This window comes from Lissotriton helveticus, chromosome 2_1 (assembly GCF_964261635.1).
Source record: "Lissotriton helveticus chromosome 2_1, aLisHel1.1, whole genome shotgun sequence".
NCBI classification, from domain to species: Eukaryota; Metazoa; Chordata; class Amphibia; order Caudata; family Salamandridae; genus Lissotriton; species Lissotriton helveticus.
Genome location: NC_136059.1, coordinates 1,960,676,965 through 1,960,695,832, shown reverse-complemented (window position 1 = coordinate 1,960,695,832; position 18,868 = coordinate 1,960,676,965).

The following is an 18,868-nucleotide window of genomic DNA, read 5'->3' as shown; positions in this document are numbered from 1 at the left end:
TGGTGCCTGCGGATGCAGGGTGACTACTCCTTAGTCACAAGGGAGAAATCTTAGGAAGAAGTCTTGAGTTCCTTTCGCAGAAAGTAGTTTCAGGATTCAAAGATGATCTGATTTGGAAGGGGGCCAGTCTCTACCTTTATCCTGTAAAAGGGGGCTGGCACGCGACTAAGTCCTGCCCTATGGGTGGGACTAGGAGGGGGGTGGTTACACCCACTTCCTTGGCGGGCTTTTCCCCAGCACAGGGTCTGGAGTGACCCTGGAACTGGTTCCAGCCAGCCTATGCACAGTGAGCACCGGGGTGCCACGTGCAGTCACCTTCCTCTAAAGCCCTGCCTACCTACAATACACAAAACCCTGTCTGGGACGGTGCTGGCACCGCCCCTGGCAGGAAACCCTTTGTCCTTATCTCCTGCTCTGGGAGGACTCCCAGCAGCAGGAGGGCAGACTTGTGTCTCGGTGGCAGCATCCATTTTGTGGATGCTAAGGCTCTGTCTGACTTTAACCGGGGTTAGGGGTTACATACATGTCGTGTCCCTCTAGAAGGGTGGAATGCTAACCCCGTCGCCAGAATTGGCGAGGGGTTAGTATTCCAATTCGTATGACACCTTACTCGACATGTTTTGATAAAGCGATACCAGAGTTGGCACATAACCGCGAGGATTATAATGCACTTAAGAGTATATGGTATGCGATATCATGGAAACGGCTAAGGGATGGGTCCCGAAAGCCGCAGACAGGCTCAGCTCATGCCAGAGCACTATCTCACACGATTCCAAGCACTCTGCCTTCAGGATTGTTAAGGCCTGCCATAGGAGTGACTGATAGGAGATCTGTGTGTCCATTTTAGGGTTAGATATAGGTATACTATATCTAAAGCAAAGGGTGAGTACACCACCTTGCCCCAGCTGTCAAGCAGCCAGTTGTGTCAGATTTGGATGGCCAGCCAGGGGTGGCATAATACATGCTGCAGCCCCTGGTAGGCCCTGGGTACACCTATGCCCTGGGTACCTAAGGTACACTGTACAGGGACTGATAAGGTGACTCAGTATCCAATTTAGATATGTACCTAAGGTACATGGAATCCATTTTACAGAGAGAGCAGTAGGCCTGGGGCCCTGAATAGCAGGGTCCCAGGTCAACTAAGTCAGAAAACCAGCAAAACACCAGGCAAAAAGTTGGGGGCAACCATAGTCAGGGATCAACCTTCCTACAGCCATCAACTGTCCGAGTCGTTGGGTACAATTGAGAATGCTAGACTTGAATTCCTTTCTTCTGGTTTTAGTTGAAATCAGTCAAACATATATTGTGTCTGGAAGAAGCCACTCTAGTGAGGCAGGATGTTGTAAATTACTGGATCTGGACAGATTGCCATAGGTAACTGCTAGCCTGCCTCTACAAGAAAGCGGTAGGGTGATGGTAAACAAGGGATTGGTTGGTGTGGCTCTGGTGTGATGGGTGCATTTGTAGGATTTGGACGTGTCTTGAGGTTTTTTTTTACTAATGTTCTTTTTATTGCTCATCACAAAATAAAACATGTACGTTACATCGTCAGCCAGAAGGTTTGCAAGCTAGCGACGGTTCCGATAAGCCTAAAGTAGCAATGTGTACAGCAATTAGTTTTGTCAGGGTTGAGCGTGTTTACACAATTGTTTAATGACTAACGAACTTAACTGAGAAAGATGCAGTAGGGCTGAATTAGCAGAAACATAGCATATTGTTAAGAAATTTCGCCAAGGTTCTGTGAGAATTTGTGAGGTACTGAAAACGTTGAAGAGGATCTGTATAACCACGCCGTGTGAATTCTGTACATAAAAACTCATACTGTGTATACAGATATGTATGATAAATGTACTATTGCACAAAAATGTTGTTAACGCTGAAGTGCAGATAAATAAATAAAAAATATAAAATCAGATTAGTGAGGACTATGGTATAGACTTGTGAGACTTTGTTTAGGTCATGGCTGTGACTGTATACAGAACACTCACTGTGCATTTATGATTTTTCTTTACACTTCATTTGTAAACCATCTATATTTCTTCTCTTTTTTCTGTTTAAACCGAGCAGTGGCTTGGCAGTCCAGCAGTGCAGTGGCTCTTTTCGCACAGAAACATCGTCCCACAGAGAAATCTGCACATGAACTGTCCCTCCCCAAATGCCTTTTTTACAGACACCAAAGGAAGTTACATAACAGAAAGAATTGCAGCTTTTGTTAAACGTCTTTATCGATTTATTTTCGAGGTGTTAAAACTGTGTGTTGTTACAACATAAAACAAAGTTATAAATACAAACAAGATATTTGGTTACAGTTCAAAGTAAACGTCTCGACCATTAATTCCCATTTATGCTCATACTTGGTTTCCTGCTGTAAGACATGATATATTGTGCCTATTCTGATGGGGATTCTGTTACATCCATACTCATTGTTGCCACAAATAGTTCCATGGTCACCGCAGTTCCTGTGTAATGTGGGATGGGTGAAGTTCACATGGGGTTTGGGAACAGTGTGTGTGTTATGTTCCCTACTTCTGCTTGTGTGCGTGATTAAGGTGACAGTGTCTGTGGTGGGTATAAAAAGTATTGTATGTCCCCCATTCCGTCTACTACAGCCTCCGTCACTTTTTGTCTCGGTAGATAATCTTTATGGATTCTACTTTCGCCCTCACCCCTACAAATGTAATGCTTTTCGCTACTGTAGGGGAGCCTGTTCACATTCCTCCCACTAATGATTACTCCTAATGGGTAGTAATATAATCCATCACAAAGTAACAGGAAGTAAATGGAAGTAGGGGCTGGTGTCTGGGAAAGTGGTGCGGCAGTGGGGGTGAAATAACAAAACAAAACAAAACAAAAAAGTACCTGCTGCTCTCCTGCTCGCTTCTTTCCTGCTCCTCTGGGCACAGGCTGAGGCTCCCAGACTCCCCAATGCCCAATCCAGAGGCTGCTCTCATGGTGATAATACCCATTAGAGCAGCGTCGGGATTGGGCTGAGCGGCTGGTTTTGTGCTCCATCGGGGGTTGGGAGCCTGTGCTTGCTGTTGTTGAAGAGATGTCAATGTGCATGTCGATTTGGCCCTCTTAAGACTGCAGGCCAAACCAACAAGCGCACTGACAGCACTCCCCACCACTCCTTCGCCTCCTCCTCTCTGCTGCTGTCATTATGATGGCCCTACCCCCAAGGCTCTGTGTTGTGAAGAAAAATAAAATGATAATAAAACTGTTTTATTATCATTTTATTTTTTTGTTTTCCTCTGCGGGTAGTGGGGCGACGCTCCTCCGCCATAGCAGAGGAGCCGCCGCTGGTAAAAGCATGCAATTTTTTCTTGAGTGCACAAGACTAATCCCAATAACCACTGCATTTACTGCTAGCCATGGGTTCCAGAGTCATGTGATACTTGCAGTAAAATGCTTCAGGCGCTATATAAATATAATTACAATTACAATTGTAAAGCTATTTGTTGCCTAGCTGGCAGCGATGTCATCCGAACTGCTCATCTTTGCATTGTAATCTTAGTTGTGAATCTGGATGTGCCTAGTCGGCATATGGTAGGCTCCGCTGCCCAGTAGCTGTACCACATATTTCAGCTACCATTTCCCAATACTTTTGGATAACTGGGCACACCCATATCATATGTAGCAAGATGGCCCATCTTGACTTACATTTAGGGCACTTGTGAAGTTTGCTCAAATCCATTTTGTGCATCATGGCTGGGGTAACATAAGCATGAAAAATGACGTTACATTGTAAGTATCCTGCACAATGGCAATGTTGGTGATTTACAAGGGATGTCAAACAAAGAGGCTACGCATATACAGTTAGAATTCAAAAGTTTATATAAGTATGTATCCACAATTTACATGAATAATCAATAATATTATATACAAACATATAATCTCAAAGGTGATGGTGTGTCCCAAGTGAATGTTTATCTCGTACCGAGAGGAGAGGCTACATCGTTTAGACTGACTAAACTTCGCGCCAAAATTGAGAGGCAGCACTGTCTGCGCTTCACATGCCCGATCGAACATACCCTTTGTATTTGGACATTTCCCTCTGTTCGCGTACCAGGAGCGCCCTCGTGTGTTTCCTGTTCTATGCCTCTCCTCCCACGCCGTCATCTGGTGTTCATACGGATCCAAGGGCCGACAATCATTACCCTCGCTTGCTTACTCACCCTTACAGGAGTCCCGGCTGGGTCCCTGTAAGTCCTTTATTTTCACCTTCCCATCACGGTGCCACATTTACTCACCCTATGATCTTGGCAAGCCCTGCAAAGGTGCCCCTTATTAACAAGTCCTGAAGAGACCTGGTACCCCACTCAGGTCGAAACGTTGTCAACACTAAAGTCAAGTCAAGTCAAGTCAAGTCAAGTCAAAATTTGTATAGCGCACTACTCACCCAGAGGGTCTCAAGGCGCTTGGGGGAGGGGGTTTCGCTATTTATCAAACAGCCAGGTTTTGAGTTGTTTTCTGAAGGAGAGGTGGTTCTGTGTAAGGCGGAGGTGGGTGGGGAGAGAATTCCAGGTTTTGGCCGCTAAGTAGGAGAATGATCTTCCTCCCATGGTGGCTCTTCGGATTCGTGGGATCATGGCGAGGGCTTGATTGGACGATCGTAGTTGACGGGTGGGGGTGTAAAAGGTCAGGCGCGTGTTGAGGTAACTGGGTCCTAGGTCATAGAGGGCCTTGTGTGCGTGGGTGAGGAGACGGAACTTGATTCTCTTGTTGACGGGGAGCCAATGAAGGTCTCTCAGGTGACCGGAGATGTGATTGTGGCGGGGTATGTCCAGGATGAGTCGGGCGGAGGCGTTCTGAATGCGTTGGAGTTTATTCTGCAGTTTGGCTGTGGTTCCGGGGTATAGGGTGTTTCCGTAGTCCAGTCGGCTTGTGACAAGTGCTTGGGTGACCGTCTTTCTTGTTTCGGTGGGGATCCATCGGAAGATCTTTCGAAGCATGTGTAAGATGTTGAAGCATGATGACGAGACGGCGTTGACTTGTCTGGTCATTGAGAGGGAGGAGTCTAGAATGAATCCCAGGTTGCGAGCGTGGTCCGTTGGTTTGGGCGCTCTGCCAAGGGCTGGTGGCCACCATGAGTCGTCCCATGCAGAGGGGGATGATCCTAGGATGAGGACTTCCGTCTTGTCTGAATTCAGTTTTAGGCGGCTGTTCTTCATCCACTCGGCTACGTCTTTCATCCCTTCGTGTAGGTTGGTTTTGGCGGTGTTAGGGTCTTTTGTGAGGGAGAGGATCAGCTGTGTGTCGTCCGCGTAGGAGATGATGTTAAGGTTGTGCTGGCGTGCGATGGAAGCGAGGGGGCTCATGTAGACGTTGAAGAGGGTGGGGCTCAGGGATGATCCTTGTGGTACTCCACAGATGACTTCGGTGGCCTCTGATCTGAAGGGGGGGAGGCGGACTCTCTGGGTTCTTCCGGCGAGGAACGAGATGATCCAGTCCAATGCTTTTTCTTGTATCCCGACGTTGCTGAGGCGTTGTACAAGGGTGCTATGGCAGACCGTGTCAAATGCTGCGGAGAGGTCCAGGAGGATGAGGGCCGCTGTTTCCCCGTTGTCTAGTAGTGTTCGGAGGTCGTCTGTGGCTGCGATGAGGGCGGTCTCGGTGCTGTGTTTGGCTCGGAAGCCGGATTGTGAGGGGTCGAGGTAGCCGTTAGACTCGAGGAAGGCGGCGAGCTGGTTGTTGACAGTCTTCTCTATGACTTTGGCAGGCAATGGGAGGAGCGAGATGGGGCGGTAGTTCTTAAGTTCGGTGGGGTCTGCTGTAGGTTTCTTCAGGAGGGCACTGAGTTCGGCATGTTTCCAGCTTTCTGGGAAGGTAGCGTTGTAGAGGGAGCAGTTGATGATATCCCGGAGTTGGGGTGCGATGATGGAGTCGGCCTTGTTGAAGATGTGGTGGGGGCATGGGTCGGTTGGTGATCCGGAGTGGATGGAGTTCATCAAGCGGATGGTGTCTTCGGTGCTGATCGGGGTCCAGGCGCAAAGGGTGGTGGTGGGGGGCTTCAGTTCGGTGGTGAGGGGAGTGAGTTGTTCGCCGAAGCTGTTATGTATGTCGGCGATCTTGCTGTGGAAGAACGAGGCTAGAGAGTCGCAGAGGTCTTGAGAGGGAATGATGTCATTGGTGCTGGCGCTGGGGTTGGTAAGCTCTTTGACAATGCTGAAGAGTTCCTTGCTGTTGTGGGCGTTGTTGTCGAGGCGATCCTTGAATGCTGATTTCTTGGTGGATCGGATCAGCTGGTGGTGTTTGCGGGTGGCGTCCTTGAGGGCGGTCATGTTGTCTGTGGTTGTTTTTTTTTCCAGGCTTTCTCAAAGGTGCGGCATTTTTTTTGGGAGTTTTTGAGGTCGTCATTGAACCAGGTGGCTCTTTTGCTTCCTGGCTTGTTGTGGTGGTTTTTCAAGGGTGCTAATTCGTCGGCGCAGCGGGTGATCCATTGTGCGAGATTGATGGCTGCATGGTTTGGGTCCGATACTCTGGCGGGGGGTTTTGGTTTAGCGATGTGGTGAGCTGGTCGGTGGTAATTTTGTTCCAGTTTCTGCTGGGAACTTGTTGTGGGTGGTGGTGTGTCGTGGTTTTTCTGAAGTTGAAGTGGACGCAGCTGTGGTCTGTCCAGTGGAGTCCTGTGGCGTGGTTGAAGGAGATGTGTTTGCTGGAGGAGAAGATTGCGTTGAACGTGTGTCCGGCGTAGTGGGTGGAGGTGTTTACCAGCTGTTTGAGTCCGAGATTGGCGAGGTTGTCCAGAAGGGTGGTGGTATTGCTATCGTTGTTCTTTTCCAGGTGGAAGTTGAGGTCCCCAAGGAGAATGTAGTCCTCGGAGGGGAGGGCGTGTGGGCTGATAAAGTCAGTGATGTCTTCGCAGAATTGTGTGCGGGATCCTGGGGGTCTGTAGACGAGGGTGCCTCTAAGTGTTGTCTTGGGGTCGGTGTGAATCTGGAAGTGAAGATGTTCGGCGGCTGTGAGGGTGTCGTCGGAGCTGGTCGTGATGCGGATGGAGTTCTTGTGGACGATGGCGATGCCTCCTCCTGTTTGGTTGATGCGGTCCCTTTGGATGATCTTGTATCCTTCCGGGATGGCTATGGCTATGTCGGGCGCTGATGAGGCGTTCATCCAGGTTTCCGTGAGAAAGGCGACGTCCGGAGTTGTGGTGTCGAGTAGGTTCCATAGTTCAATGGCGTGTCTGTGGACCGAGCGGGTGTTGAGCAGGGTGCACTTCAGGTGGTTGTTGTTTGGGCTCTGTTTGGTGTTTGTGGTTGCAGTGTGGGTTCTGATGCAGCAGAACTTGCAGGATTGGCAGGTGAAGGGTCCATGGGCGCGTCCTGGGGCGGCTTGGTGGCAGTCGGGGAGTCGGCCGTTGTTGAGTGCAGTGAGGGTTGCGGCGTCGTATGTAAGGCGGGTGGAGTGGTGATTGCGGGGTCCAGGGGGTCTGGAGCTGGGCGCGGTCCAGGCGCGGACAGGCGTAGACGGGCTTACCTTTGGCGCACCTTCGGCGCGCATAGGGCACGCCCGCTGCGCGTGAACGCTGCGCGTATGCCGTACTGCCATAAGTGGAGAGTGGAGGGGGGCGGAGCGAGGGAGGAGCAGCTGGGAGGCGAGAGCGGGGTGGCGCGTGGGGAAGGGATTGCTTGAGGATGCTGTAGGGAGCGGGGGTGGGGCTGCGGGGGAGCAGCGGCAGGGAGCGGGGAGGAGAGATGGGCTGGGACACAAAATGGCACCAAACAACAACAAAAGGCATGCACGGCGAGATCGGGGCACAGGCTGGCACAAATGCTTAATTAGTGCAGCAAATACGATATAAGCAACAGAAACCAAGGCAGCAACTCAATTAAGGCAGTAAACACGATATCAGCAACAGACATTAAGGTAGCAACTAAATTAAGGCAGCAAATACGATATCAGCAGCAGAAATTAAGGCAGCAACTTAACTAAGGCAGCAAATACGAAATCAGCAGCAGAAAGCAATGCAAGGCGAGATCGGGGCTCAGGCTGTCACAGATGCTTAATTAGGCAGTGAATACGATACCAAACAGAGCGAGGACGGGGCACAGGCTGGCAGGGCACGATGCTTAATTAGGCAGTAAATACGATACCAAGCAAAGCGAGGTCGGGCACAGGCTGGCAGGGCACAGAGTGGGGATGAGATGCGAGGACGGCCAGGAGCGGGTGGAGCGACTGGATCTGACTGGGCAGGACGGTCACAGCTCTTCACCGCTCTGGTCAGTCCTTAAGTTCCAGTGGGAGGGAGGAGCAGCTGGGAGGCGGGAGCGGGGTGGCGCGTGGGGAAGGGATTGCTTGAGGATGCTGTAGGGAGCAGGGGTGGGGCCGCGGGGGAGCAGCGGCAGGGAGCGGGGAGGAGAGATGGGCTGGGACATAAAATGGCACCAAACAACAACAAAAGGCAATGCAGGGCGAGATCGGGGCACAGGCTGGCACAAATGCTTAATTAGTGCAGCAAATACGATATCAGCAACAGAAACCAAGGCAGCAACTCAATTAAGGCAGTAAACACGATATCAGCAACAGAAATTAAGGCAGCAACTTAATTAAGGCAGCAAATACGATATCAGCAGCAGAAATTAAGGCAGCAACTTAACTAAGGCAGCAAATACGATATCAGCAGCAGAAAGCAATGCAAGGCGAGATCGGGGCTCAGGCTGTCACAGATGCTTAATTAGGCAGTGAATACGATACCAAACAGAGCGAGGACGGGGCACAGGCTGGCAGGGCACGATGCTTAATTAGGCAGTAAATACGATACCAAGCAAAGCGAGGTCGGGGCACAGGCTGGCAGGGCACAGAGTGGGGATGAGATGCGAGGACGGCCAGGAGCGGGTGGAGCGACCGGATCTGACTGGGTCAACAGACTCTGTACAACAGTGGTTTATACTTGTCAACTGTTGTAATCTTGACTGCCTATACATTACTGGGTCGTTTCTTACGAAAAAGAATACAAACCTGAAACCTTGTTCTCCACACAATATTATGTGACACTTTAGTAGTTTAGATTCTCCTTTTTTGATAAACATTCACTTGGGACACACTATCACCTTTGAGATTATATGTTTGTATATAATATTATTGATTATTCATGTAAATTGTGGATACATACTTATATAAACTTTGTGAATTCTAACTGTATTTGCGTAGCCTCTTTGTTTGACATCCCTTGTAAATCACCCACATTGCCATTGTGCAGGATATATATTATAACAAGCATTTACAATGCAATGGTTTCGCCTTTGGAAAAGTTAGAGCTATTGGCATTGTAAATGACAAACTTTGTATTTATGTGTTGGTTTTGTCATTTACATTGCCATTAGCTTAATCTCTCGCAATGTGAGACCTATTGTACCCTACGGACGAGCTCAGCAGACAGCAATTACTACCACACACACACACCCAGAGCCACACACACACACACACACCCAGAGCCACACACACACCCAGAGACACACACACACACCCAGACACACACACACACACCCAGAGACACACACACACCCAGAGCCCTGCCACACACACACCCAGAGCCCCCCAACACACACACACACACGCACCCAGAGCCCCCCACACACACACACACACCCAGAGCCCCCTTACACACACCCACCCACCCAGAGCCACACACACACACACACCCACCCAGAGCCACACACACACACACCCACCCAGAACCACACACACCCACACAGAGGCAGGGCAGCCCACATCTCACTTCTTGCTGTTTGAACGATAGATCTCACTTCCAATGGCTAGCCTCCATTTATGGAGCTAGCCAATGGAAGTGAGAGGCGGTGAGAGGCGGGACTTTTGTCCATAATGTCTGTCCATAATTGTGTAAAGGACAGGGGACTAAGGGAGTATGAAGGGATGCCTCAGTCATGAGGTTCCCTCCTTTTTACCACATGGTCTCTGCATCGACTTAGAAACCATGACTTTACATTTCCACAGCTGAGCTTACTGCAAGTCTCACACTGTGCAATAGGAAAAGTTTAGCGAGAAAAACAACAAGCAAAGCATAGCTGCCAAGGTATCAGATTCATAGTGGGACATTTTCATAATTTCAGTGCAAATATGAGTGATATTTTAACGACTATGAGTGACACTTTCTGGAGAGCAACATCAAGCATTGACGACGAGGGAAACATATAAATATCAGACATTACACCCATTTGCATGTCAAGATTGTCTGAATTGTACTGTGTGAGCTACCAAAGACCATTCATTAAAGGGTGTGAGCCACCGGACAAATGGACTGAGGAAGGCAAAAGGGATGCCCAGCCCTCCACTAAAGGAGAATCCTGAAAGAGAACATCTCAGAAAAAGATGACTGCCTTCACCAGTGAGGAGCATCGTTATTCAGCAATTAAGGGGGCATACCTGTGTGTTGGTCAAGATGTTTGCAATCACAGCAATGTGTGAAGCATGATTACTGAAATCATACCTGCGTGTGGTGCATGATTGCAGAAAGAATAGTAGAGTGGGACACATGATTACAAATACTCCGCACAAAATATGGTAAAGTCAGCCTTAATTTCAGAGATCGGCCTACGTAGTTATCTATAGTACTGTTTACACAATACTTTAATATCAATGAGGTCGACTGCAATGTTGCACCATTTATGCCTCTCACAATATCAGGGGTATTGCACTTGTGAAAAATAAACTCCTGCTGATGCTGGAGCAGGAAACAAATCAGCAGCAAGATATTTGTGTGGGCTGGCTCCCCGGGGGCTTTAACTTAACAATAATATTACTTCCACTTGTGAAAGGAACAAACACAATGTCAAAGGCACTGTGGCAATAATGCTGCAAATGACACCAGCAGATGGGTGCTTCGTATGGGATTCTTCGACTTTGCGGCCCATGGCTAGGAGGTAGGGTCAAGCAGCTGAGGCTGTGAGCTTCATACTGCCAACCGAATGTTCCTGACATCTATCTGTGGCTCATCCCGCAAGCAGCTCCCCTGTACTCATGGAGACTAATCACACCTGCAATCTGTGCCTCGTGTAACGCGCAGTATCCCTGCCCTTTAGAGACGGGTATTAAACTCTTACTGATTTTTCCCTCAGATAGTGGTATTTACCATTAAAATGTGTGTAGTCCTCAAAAGTAGGCAAACCAAAGCAAATTATGCAGCTTAATGCGGCACACTTTCAAGCAGCACTATCTCATTGTTTTGCCACTGCTGCATATATTAACGCCGCATGGGCAAACATTTCACCTTTTTATCAGTTGAATATCTAAATATAGCAATCAGCAACTGACAGGTCTGAGGTGACCTGCAGCCGCGCGATAGAAGGAAGGCCTGCCCCTGCGCAGCAACACATGCAGCACCGTTTTTATTAATACATTTTGATCTGTTTGAGCTAGAAAAAGTTATTTTTTTTGTCAAAATCAGCAAGTTATGCAAAACGGTGATGGATTATGTGGCAAGTGTGGCAAATCAAAGATTATGCCGGAAACGCCGCAAAATTGCATGTTTACAGGGGTCGTACTCCAGTAGTGAGCCCCACACATTCACAACAATACTTAATTATTAACGGTCACTTTGCATACATGTGTTTACTTTAATATCAAGCGAGTACGCCGTCACTGAGAGAATAAGTTAGAAGGGATCCATCAAGTCAGGCGGAATTCTCTTTGCTTCGTCGAGGGTTCATGAAAAAGTTGCTTCTTTAGTCGCGGCCGGTGGACCAACTCCAGTCACGGCCGGCATGAATCAGGGGGCTGGGGGGAAAGGGAGGAAAACCGCGCGGGGAGGGGTGGGTTAATGCAATGAATTAAACTTACCAGGCATCTTCTTCGGTCCCGCGCGTCGCCCCACGTCTCCTTTGCAACGCTCAACAGGGAATACTAACTGCGCCAAATCAGGAGACCGAATGCGACTTGGGGGGGAGGGGGGCTGGCGGCGGACCCTTGTTTCCTCGTATCCTGGCATTTGATAGGGCATGGGGCGTTGTGACTCCAGTCAGTCTTGGGTGTAACTGAATTTGCATGGCGCGACTGGGCGGACGACGCATTGTTTTATTAGCGCTCTTTGAGGTGGGCATAAAAAAGGCCAACAAGCGTCCAAAGAAAACATCACATCCATGCCCTGTGTTGCCGCTACACAGCTAACAAAACAAGCGGGAGGGGGAGGAGAGACGCAGCGCCATTGCGAGGCCAGCATCAGGAAAACAAGCGGGAGGGGGGCGGGAGAGAACACGGACGACGGGAGGGGGGCGGGAGAGAACACGGACGGCGGGAGGGGTGCGGGAGAGAACACGGACGGCGGGAGGGGGGCGGGAGAGAACACGGACGGCGGGAGGGGTGCGGGAGAGAACACGGATGACGGGAGGGGGGCGGGAGAGAACACGGACGGCGGGAGGGGTGCGGGAGAGAACACGGACGGCGGGAAAGGGGAGGGAACGGGAAAAAACGTAACTCCGCCCAGGGAAAAAATCTCGGGAACGCCCCCGAATCTGGTCCGGCCTTGACGGACAGATCCGGCACCCAATGGCTAGCCTCCATTTATGGAGCTAGCCAATGAGAGCCGGGGGACGTTCCCGAACTCCTTATTGTCAACATAGGATTTCACCTGCGCCGAAAAGCTGCGCAGAGCGCAGCATTCGGCAGGCGAAACCCAAAAAGTTAATATCTACCCACAGGAGTCACTGTTTCCTTTAATAAACTACACCCAGGCTCCAAGTGAGTAGGGTTCCCTTGTTTCCTTTCCCAGAGTTACATTGTAAGAGGCAGAACCTTGTATTAGTCAAGGAAATTCTTACAATGGTCAAATCCTTGTTCCAAATTCTATTCGCGATCTTTGATCTCCAATCCACAAACCTTGTCCCATTTTTTTTGTATCATTGATACCATCTTTGTAGGCATATCGGTATGGAGTGCTTAGTAGATTGTAGTAATGAATCGCTTGGAGGACTTGCTTTTTAGCATCGATGTTAATGTCTGAGAGGATTCCAGTGAGTTTAGGAACAATTGCCATGTAACGCTGGCCACTTCTGACAGCTGGCGATTATAAAAAAGTTACTCTTGGCCCATCTAATATAATTATTGTGCCCCTTAGGTTTTAACTCTCTGTCTTTCTACATATTCCCCATTGTAATGCGCCCCCTTCTAGACCATCCTGATATATCAAAGTCTTCCATTGCCTGTTCAAAGTGTGGCAAGATCCAGAGGAAGTCCTTTGCGACATACAGCATAGAGGTTCTGCTCCACTGCCCATCCTACTACAATTAGGTGTGGGTAGGTAATCTCTTTTACCTGCCAATAGTCAACTAGGGGGATTCAGAGTCATCTCAGAATCAGTGCTCAGGCCCTTACCCTTGCAGTGCCCCCTCCATAAGGTATCCAATTACAAATTTGGGCGGCAATGCTACATTTTATCTTTCAATATCAGACACCTAAAGTCCTCCTTCCTCTTCACCGGGTTGAAGGGTGGTCAAGGCCACTCAGCTACCTAGCCTCCCCATATAAGTGTCATCCTCTAATTCCTTGAACAAAGTCCATGGGCATGGTAACTCTAGAACAAGTGTACCCACCTATGCGTGAGTACCATCTTTGCAAGTGGCATACTGCTCGATAGTGACAGTGCTAGTGTTTTCCAGGAGGTAATTGAACTCCAGAGTCCACTCAAGAGTATATCTAGATCTTGTGTACCTTATTTCTCTCTCGTATAAGTCTCCTGCATTTCTAGCTATTTAAAAGATTTGTTTACCTATCTTATATGCAGCACAGTCCGTGAACCTTCACAGCTAGTTAAAGTATGATTTCCATGGCTAATGTTTAGCATAGACATTCGACCATTGAATGTCAGGTCTGACATCAGTATATTCACTATTTCTTTTGGACGGCACATGTACACCAGGATGTCGACCTGGTATTCCAAGATAGTGAGCTCTTTATTGCCAACTATGGAAAAGAAACTTCGAAATGTATAACAAACCATGTCAAACTCACTCAAAAGCCTTATTTTAGCCGAGGAGCCATGCAGGTCTTGCTGATAATGCTGTTTGTACGCTGCACGGCCCCTCAGCTTGGGTAAGGCTGCTTGTCAGGTCCTCATATCCCCTGTGATGTGGGGCAGAGGCCAGCCCACCTCCTTAATTTATCCAATAAAATAGTAGTTCTAAGGTGTGTTTGATGTCTCTAAATGGGTTCATGTTTCTGTTTAAACTTTGTTGTGTCTTTAATGGCTACTGTAATAACAAGCAATGGCAAATACAATAGGTTTCGCCTATCTGATTAATAATACGTTTTTATTGCTGTAAGTTTTAGCTTGGTGTGCAATATTCGGTACTGAAACTCCGTAAAAGTGTTATGACTTGTTTATCGACAAAGGCAATATATTGTGCAGTTACATCGATTTTGTTTAACATTTAAGCATTGTATAATCTCATTGTGACCTCTCCCTGTAATGAAGAATGGTAATTATTGTGCTCCAGATTTTTCTTTACCTATTTTAAATTTAACCATTCAACAATCTTTCGTGACAAATATTGTGATATTTTTGTATCAGTCTTTTCTGTGCCAGACTACCTGTTTGCAAAATGGTCACAAGGGAAATTAAGGTCAAGAGCTACAGACACAGTAAGAAATATCAGAAGAGAAGAGGAGGATGCTAAATACAAGCATCTTGACAGGCCACTCGAGTATTCCAGTTGCGACTTGGGCGACAGAACAAAAAGAGGGAACTGTTTAGTGGGAGCAGAATGAAAGGATGTAGAATAACGAGTTGAGCTGTGAAATCGAAATGGTGAACTACTGGACATGCAGGAACAGTGTAAGTGGTTGGGATGGGCAAAAGGGACAAGAACAGTAGATATGTGGGTCGAAAAATGGAGTAAAGTGGGGAGTAGGTCTTTTTCCGAATAGCTCGTTTGGTTTAGTATGTTTCATTGTTTGTATTCTGTTACTTGTAGTTCTCTTTGTCAATGACAAATTCGGAACGATACATACCAGAATGCGACGGAAAAATTAGCTATTTGAGCTACCCAGGCACAGACCTAAAGAAAGGTAGAATGGGAAAAGGGTGGGGCGGGAACTGGTTGAAAGGGGAAGGTGCAGTGTGTGAAACAACAAGGTCAAGATGTCAGGAAAGAGGTGAAATGTGGAACAGAAAAGGTAGAATGGGCAGGAACATGGTGGAATGTGAAGTAGAGGGCTGTGTGAAATAGAATCAAATATAGTACAGGAAGCTCCTCTTCTTACCACCACGCATTACAAAGACCCACATAAGTAAAGTGAGGGAGTATAAACACAAACACGGAAGCAACGAGCAGAGAGAAATGCTTTGCCTTTATTTATGATACTGTTTTAGTGTTCAGTTGGTTTATGAAGGCTCGGTGACGTATTGCAAGTATTAATGGAACATGTAACAAGCACAGTGTGCGGGGGGCCCCACTGTGAAGGAAAGTATGATACTTTACCAGAGAAACAGAAGAAGCAGCAGATAAAAGGAAAATGCACTGTTGTTTTACGCACAGACTTCTCCATTTTTTCCCTTTTGACATGTTGCCATTTAAACCCAGCTGGCTCATACAAAAATACATTAGTTGGGAATTATAATAGATATTACTTATATGCGTTGCGCAAGAAGCCGTTTCTTTCTACATTTCCAGTGAAGCGAAACCTTTGTTACGATTCAACAAAAGGCCATCATCACTGTGTCTCAACAGGATTTGCTTCTCTGACATCGCCTCTTTTACCAGGAGGGATCACCACACGAGATCGAACTAATTCAATGCTTTTCGGTAAAATATGGAAATCTGTAGTAGTGTTGTGTTACTTTTGAGTTATGCAAGGCGTTGATGCAACATAGCACAAAAGCTTGCAGACTTTATTCCAATTACAGAAAAGGATAGCAAGTCATTGAAATATGGGATGCTTCATGACATGTTAATATATTCATTTCCTCAGCTCGCAAGTCGAACAAGTGGAGCAAAGAGTATCTGATCTAGAAGACTGCAAGAATAAACAAGATCTACAACCTTGAAGCTCCAGTTAGATCCAGCTGAGCTACAGTTAAAACTCGAAGATGTCGAAAATAGATCTCACCGTTCCAATCTGCGCTTTGCTTGGATCCCCGAGGGACGAGAGAATGGCCAGAATGCCACCAAATTTATCACAGATCTGATCCATATGTATGTGAACCTGGAACTCGCAGCAAAGGATATGAATATCACAATCGCAAGGGTACACTGTATCCCTACTCTTCTGCCCCCTAATTCAAAATACCCGCAAATCATTCTGGTGAACTTTGGTGACTTTCGTATAAAAGAGAGGGTTTTGACCAGTGCAATAAGGGATTAAACATATCAAAACTCAGAAGACTATCCTTTCAAAAACATTTCAGCCATGTCTCTATCAGTAGCACGGCAGCACTAAGAGTTTAAGGCACTGATTGGCAGTTTAAAGAGACATGGGTAACCAACAGGGATTGCGCAGCAATCCAAATGGAAAGTTCTCCATAAGGAACAATCACAAATTTTCAACTTAGTTTACAATCTATCCATAAGTCTGATGTGAAAGGAGGTCATGACATCTCTGTATCAGCAGCACAGTGGTGCAAAGAGAATAAGGCGCTGATTGACAGTTTCAAGAGACAAGGGGCACCAGCGGAAATTGTTCAGCAATCCAAATTGAAAGTTCTCTATGAGGGACAATCAAGGATTTTTGTTTTAATTGGAAAAGCTAAAGATTTTTACAATCTACCCATAAGTCTGATGTGGGACGGAGGGAATGAGAGAGAAAGTAGTATGAGCAGGAGCGCCTCAAACAGGATGTCAAGACATGCTCGTTCTATTATGCTTGTCTTTCAAGCAAGTGCCTCTTTGTCTGTTTCGTATGGTTTAAGGGGTGTGTAGCATCTGGACCACCCCTGATGACCTGTGGATGCAGGTTCGAGTGCATTGCCAGGGCACTCACCTATGGGAAGGACGGTAGAGGTGGGCACTCAAGGGTGGGTGGGTGGAAGCTCCCAAGGAAGCCCATGACTGGCAGGCCTCATGGAGTAGGAGGGGATGGGTGGGGAGTGAGGGTCACAGGAGGGAAGGAACCTTCAAGTAGAAAAATGCAGAAGTACTGCCCTTTTCATAAGGTAGCCCATAATAAGTCGATGTTGCATTATTTTCGATCTTCGAAATTGCAGGGAGGTGGTGTACATATAAGCTGGACTAATAAGATCAGCACAACCTCTGGGTAACAAGTAGAAGCTCAATTTTCCCCATGTCAGCTAAGTGGTTATGGATGTTAAAAGTTTAAGGATCGCATCTTGCAATGTCAATGGGATCAACACTAAGACGAAGTTACTGTCCATACTGTCATGGTTGAAAGTCTTTAAGGCACAGGTTATTCTCCTACGAGAGACCCATCTCAAATCGGTAGCAAAGCAGCCTGGTATTCCAGGATTTATCTTGCATGCATTTTTTACGTCTGCTAGTGCAGCAGTTAGGGGGGATGGCAGTATTGATCTCGAGTGATCTTTCATGCGATGTGCAACAGGTGTTAATGGATCCCAGGGCAAGATGGATTTTGGTGAGCATAGTGATTAATCAACAGCTTGTTCATTTCATTAGGTACTATGGTCGTATTGAGGATGATGTTTCCTCCCTTGATGAAGTATACAAGCTTAAGATGCAATTAAGAGGGCTGGTGGCTTAGGGGATTTCAATATAATTCAGGATGTTAGGTTGGACTGCTCATAAATAAATAAGAAGCAAAATAAGCCAAGGTAATCCCACTTTTTAGAAAAACTGAGATGCGACTTTGCAATAATTGATCCTTGGTGAGCTGAACATCCTCGGGGGGAAGAATATATCTGTTTTTCAAAACGACATAATTCCGACTCCAGAATTGGTCCACCTACTGATAAATCAATACAAGAAGGTTGAAGCCAAAATTGTAACCAATTTGCAAATGGTGGGGCGGGTTACAACCAAGAGAGGCACAAGGCAAGGGTGCCCTATGTCACCTGTTCTCTTCATCCTATTCATTGAGCCTTTGGCTGCAGCATGAAGACAGGATCTGCGAATTAGAGCCCCACTTCAAGGTGCTCCAAAGATAAAACTCTTTGCGGACGACCTGATATTATATTTGATTGCCGAGAAACTAAAATTCAAGAATTAACAGACATTAGTGGTTACAAGATTAATCACGCTAATTATTAAGCTCTGTTATTTAATATTACTCCCTCAGTCCTACCCGCCAAAATGAGGCTACACTACACTCATACTCACCCCATCAGCTATCTTGGGATTTATGTCATAACTAATTTTGCAGATTCATTTTGATTAAATTATATTACCACCCTCAATAAGGTTTGTGGGCTATAGCTCCAATGACACCCACTGCCTCTCACTATTATGGGACGTGTAGCATTAATCAAGATGGCTATCCTTCCATTATTTATATTTAGTTTTTCAAACATTAGGATTAAAATCCATCAAACTTTTTTTAATGAGGTAGACCAAATGATACGTTACTTTCTACGGCAAGGGAAGAAGGCTTTTATCCGCCTGAAGACATTACAGCTACATGTGGAAGATGGAGTGCTAGCACTTCTACACATTAAAATGTATCAGCAAGCCACCTTTCTCGATTGGCTCATCTGTGCTGCAACAACTAGCAATCATTTGAACTGCTTCTTTCTCCAGCTGATGCTAAGTGAAGCAAAAGGCAAGCTTCCCCTAGTTCCTAAAAGTACCATAACTACCAAATTGTATTAGATATAATCTACCTCACATTCTGGCCTTCAGATTCGGGAAGTTAAATTACGAGTTTCAGATTCCCCAGTTTCATCCATCTTTAGGCATAAGAGCATGCTTTTGTTTAGGAGTACAACCAGAGATCGCAGCCATCAATGGAT